The sequence below is a fragment of the Bombus fervidus genome, chromosome 6, assembly GCF_041682495.2.
Source record: "Bombus fervidus isolate BK054 chromosome 6, iyBomFerv1, whole genome shotgun sequence".
Lineage (NCBI taxonomy): Eukaryota > Metazoa > Arthropoda > Insecta > Hymenoptera > Apidae > Bombus > Bombus fervidus.
Genome location: NC_091522.1, coordinates 7093428 through 7099427, shown reverse-complemented (window position 1 = coordinate 7099427; position 6000 = coordinate 7093428).

The following is a 6000-nucleotide window of genomic DNA, read 5'->3' as shown; positions in this document are numbered from 1 at the left end:
ATGAGCATTCAATCTCTTCTGCCATCCACTTCAACTTCGTTCGACTCTACACGCATTCGGATACTTTCGCCGATGCGTTTCACAGGAAATTGGTTCGCAACGGGAGGCTCGCCGTAGCCTCGTCGAAAGGAATTATGACGCATTATCGGAACCAGTAGATGGTCAGTAATCCATCATTGTATTACGTTTCCGAAATAGGCTCGAACAACTCTTCAGCGTCGACGAATTATTGCACCATGGTCGATTTATGGCGAACCTGCGTGGGGTTACACGGATTTTATAGCGCTTTCTTACTCATAGATGTTAACTCTTCTATGCGGGGAAGATAAAATTTATCTAGCGAATTTTATGTCTGATATAACTGGTTTAAAGATAAAACTATAAAACTTCTATAATAAAGGACTTAAGATTCGAATACCTATTTTACAATGTTTGTATGTAATGTGTTCATCAAATAAATATGAAAGTATATAACTGCGTTTCTAGTTCAATACAAATGAAAATTAATTTTGCTAAAAGTACTTGCGTGTTTTTAAATGTTCCTTATATCAACATAGAAATTAAGAAGAAAATCCATTGTTTTATCGAAATACCAGTAAATTAAACTCAGTTCAGTTGGGAGAACTTATTTCAAAATTATTTAGATTGTTTAAATATTTAATATGAAACTGGGTCTAGATTAATGAAAGACAAATGTCTTCTGAGCGCTTGGCCCCAAAATGAAAACATTCCTCAACACGCAAAACTTCTAATGACACGTTTCGCCTTCGAAGCATGGCTATTTAACGATCCTGAATTACTCTCGATAATGAAACTCGAAGCCATCATTATTTGTTGAATGGTTGTACTTTGAGCACCAACAAGTTCTTTCTCAACGTGCAATTCACTTTAATAACCCTCTTTTTCGTTTAACGTGCACCGTTTCTCGCAGTTTACGTTTCCTCGCGAACGAGAACTCGAACCATACAACTGGCATTTTCTGTTTGAACTTTATCTGACCATCGGAGGCGCAATCTGTATTTTAATTGCTAGGCACTGCAAACAATTGAAACTGTTTTGGCGTAAATAATAACAAGAAGAACTGGTATTTGAGCGTAATATTAGAATTCCAGCTATTGTAACCGATCGACCATGATTAATTTGAATGAAAACCGACATCGATTTTGATTTTACTTGACTCACTGAACCATCTCTATCTGACGGTGTACTGTTACGTAACATTCTGATGTAGATTTTCGATGATCTATCATCAACAGCTCGGACCCATTAATTCACGCAACAAGGCCTCAAAATGAAATACATCGAACGTGAAATTTTTACATTTGAATTTATTGGCACTTGACTTCGTCATAGATCATTTTATGTTGGTCAGAAAGAATATATAGAACGATTCCGAAGATAGTACGGACATTTACGATCACTTTCGTATCAAGCAATGTAGGTCAGCAGGAACAACTTCTTAATGGTCATAAAGCCGTGCGTTGTTTCGGTTTTATATGTTTCAGTCATGCAATAGGCAGAATAGGATGCGCATAAAAATCGTAAATCATCGACACTGGTATAGATATGTATAAAACCATCCCCGAGTGAACGTGTATTACCTTGTTTTCGCTTTCTCTTTTTCCTCTTTTTCCTCCTACCTCTCTCCATCTGTCTATCTGTCTCTCTCTTTCTCTCTCCCTTTCTCATTCTCTTCTCTCTCATTTTTTCATTTTTTTCATGTGCAACGAACAACAGAGGCCAACAACGAGGACACAAATAACGCAAGGTTAGTCAGTCCTCTACATACACATACATTTCAAGGATTCTGCTGTGCAACTCTCTCGCGAGCTTAACACATGGTTTTGTAACGTCCGTTTAAAGTCGACGAACACAGAGACGCGTTGAGAAGGATAAAAGTATCGTCTTGTCAACGATGGCGACGACACTTTCCTGTTCGTTTTAAAGGGAACTACTGTTTTTAGGACTTGGTCGTAGTCGGCGAAGAAAATAACGGAGAAAATTTCGTCTAGCTTCCTTGAGAAAACCTAGGAAGAATATTCACTGATCTCGGGATATTCAGTAAGTCACTTGAAATACGATACCTATTCTTATGGAGATTTCATGTAGGATGAATGTCATTTTTTCAAAACCTCAACGGTATAAAAATAGAAACAATGATGCCTACTTAACATAAAACGTAAAACAAAGGCTATTTCATTCACGATTAAACTTGGTTAAAAAAAGATGCCTCTTGACCCTTTTTTTTATCGATCTCCGCGTCGTTAAATATAGGGTGACATTCACCATGAGATTAACTTTATGCAACAACTGCGAGTCGTTTATTTAAAGTATTTGCCCGGTGGTGAGTCGACGAGAAAGAAGCCAGTGCTCGTCTCCATGCCCACTGCTTCACCACCAAGGCAAATGAATTAATTTTCTTGATTGTCTGGCTAAAATATACCGTGCAACGATGCAACCTCGATGCTGAGAAAGCTTATTCCTGGGTCACGCCACGTTAACTGACATCCAAATAATTAAACGGAAGCCGCAATGTAGATAGCCAGGACTAATCATGCCATGCAATGCATCATTGAACTATAATGAGCAGTAACTTGAAGCAAATGTTCGGCAGTGTGTATAAATATGAAATATTGACAGATGATTTTAAGAAAATTAAATTTTGATAATATGCATCGTTTTGATAATAAAATATATTGTTGTCACGTCTCTTAATAGATACTTGAAATCTATAATTTACTGGCCCTGTAAAAAGCTAATAAATGATGGTCCTAATTATTAAATCATTATTCATACGATTTTATCAAATTTAAATAATGTTACTAAAAATCGACCAAAGCGACGAATATATTCAACATGAATTATTATGAAATCTTTCTCCATAATTTCCTGATTTTTAGTCCACGTCCCACATTCAAATCGGTACTATACACATAACCAGAAGTACATGCTAACTCGGATCTGAATCGCACGCAGTGAACGTGTTAATATTGTATTAATGCAAATAGAACTTCAACCTTTGGTATCGCACTTCTAAAGGTTTAAGGGTGGGAATACCTGCGTTTGGAATAGTAATAAGGAACTCGTAGCGTGTTAATTTCATATGCACATCCTGTATTTATATTCCCCGAGGATACTGGAAAAAGTCATAAAAAAAAGAGAAAATGTAGTTTACGCTGGGAATATACATTTTCCTGATGTCGCGTAAAGCATGATAATAAGGAACTCTATTCGAGTCAAGAATGTATTTCGCGTCAATTTCGCTCGGACGCTTCTTTATTCATATCCCCGAAGGCACTAGAGCATGCTATGAAAACGAAGAAAGTAGTTTACACTTTGCATGGTATAGAGATACCGCTGGAAATACACGCAGAGCTTAGTAACATACAACAGAGAAATTAAAAATCTATTTTGTCCACACGCTCGATTTTTCGTTTTGAATTAATCTCACAGGAAGCACCGGAGAATGCTTTCTAGCGCTGAAAGGGTATGACATTAAGGCTATGAAAATCGTGCAAAAGAAATGCTCGTACTTTAGTATGCTAAACATAGGAATTGCAATTTACTTGCGAAATTACTTCGAAAATTACTTGTGCTTTCGTCGATTTGCATTTACCTTGATCGACTCATTTAATCTTACTTTTTCCTACGTTTACTTCGATGAAAATAGAAAACGTAAACCGTTCATTAAGGAAAACTTCTTTCACTTTTGTTCGAAATCTTACCATTAATTACTAGCGACCATTAAGTATGACTTAAAGAACGTGATTAAATCGTACTGCTGAAAAACTCGTTAAGGAGACGAACTTTATTTTTGTGCAAAAATCATCCTTGCGTGAGTCATTAGACGAAAGATCGAATCGTAGGGTTGTAAAAGTGCGAATAAATAGCGAGGCTTTCTCTATGCCATTAAATGTAGTTCAAGGACCGGTTCTACGCGCAAATGGATAAAAAGGGCTCAGAATTTTAAGCGAAACGTCGAAGGACATTTAAATGGGATAACGGTGTGAAAATCGATCAAACGAAGTCACGAGGCTTGCTCATTCTACCCAAGCACTTTGCTCGATCTTTAGCTACACTGGAAACGTTTTTACGCTAAATGGCCTCGTCACGAAGATTTGTGTTGGACGATAGAACATACTACGTTTATTATTCATTTAGAGGATCCTCCCATTTGCACGCCCACCACGTGCTTCGAGAGGTAAACCAAGCATCCAGTAACTTCCTCTGATCAAAGTGATTCAACGCGCTTCATTTAATTCAATACAAAATTCGGGGCACTGCAGCACGCTATGAGCTTGATTTGACCGGTTACAATTTACTACGTGCTAATCTGTAGATTACATGATAAGATAACGATTGTTGTTATGCTGTTAACTGAGTTGCCTCTTAACCAGAAACTTTCGTTATTACAAAATTTAAAGTAAAGACAAATCAATTAGAATTAATTTTTAATACAATTTATGTCTTTAACACAAATAGAAATATAATAGAAATGTAAAATAGAAATGTAAAAAACATATAAAGAAATTACGTTAAAGAGATTGGGAATCTCTGCGAAATTTACTTTTCCCCTTTGACAGATCAATTACCATTTACTGGTGATTCCTGGTACTGATTGAAAAGCCAAACGTTATAAAGTGATTTGTGTTATTTACTTCTTAAGAACCTGTAACGTGCACATCAAGAAACATGTTTTATCGCAGAAGTCAGAAAAGTATTTACGTAAAACGTAACAAATGTAACTTTTCATGTATTCATATTGTACACCGCTGCACAGCTGAAATAAAATCTCTTTTGACGTTTCAAAAGCTTAATAAAAGGAACTACATTCGTATTAATGAATTCGATATTTAATATCATTGGAGCATATAGCTCGCTCATGATCGAGCTAGAGTTTAAAAGCAGATGGTTTTTAACAACTGCCTCATTGTTTATCAAGGCAATTTATGCACTCTCAATAACAAACTAGAAACAGCCAATATATCAAAACTTATCTACCCCTTTAAACAGAAACTTAACGAATCAATCTTCCCTGGAGAGCGGAGAACACGAACGAAAGAAAAACATGATACATAGTAAACGCCTGCAGCAGAAAAGGAAGTTCTATTCAACTTTCAACGAACGAAAATCCTTGTGCAATGTCGCTGATTATTTTCTTTGCCGAGATCCCCTAATTTTCATCTGTACAAACGTCCCGTGCTAGATTATTCGTAGCGGCCATGTAACTTCCATGGCATAACGGGGGATGAGAAATTTTAATAAAAGTTGGATATTCACGCGAGGCTGAAGGCTTTTTCCGGGTCAGAAAATCCCGTGGAACTCCGGTCCACGTGGCACGTGATCGAACAGGACACTCTTTTCCTTTCAATCCCGGGTCAACAGAGTGCAGGATTACAGAAAAAGTCAACACATTGAGAAAGAGTAAATAATATGAGATTGAGCCAAGTGGTCGAACACGGCATTCGAAGGGATCGACGCGTTTAAATCGCGTCGCCAAAAATATATTTTTATTCGTGGCCGGCGCAGCGCGAAGATGGATCGAGCGCATTTTGTTACTCCATTGTGTTAGCCGGTCATCGTTGTGTCGACATTATCCTGTATCACGATACAACCTTTCCCGACCGATCGTATCGTGCAAACCACTATGAAACCGTTACGTAACCGCTATAAAATAAATTACTAACCATTGTAGCAGCACGCACCTTTTCCCTGCTACGAATCAGTGATAACTCCTTAAAATAAATTCTGTCGACGAGTAATTTAACTCTAACCGTGCATCGACCAACGAGGAATTAATTAATCTCGGCCAACCTGCTCGAAAATGATTAAAGGGTTATCTACTTCGAATGACTTTATTGCGCGGTAGTCGAGATAGCCAATTTTATCGAGAGTTCATTGAAGGATGATTAAAAACCACGGTCAATATTTTAATTTATATTCACCGTGTAATATCAATTTATATCCTTTTTCACTGTTAAACAGTTTATGTTATACACG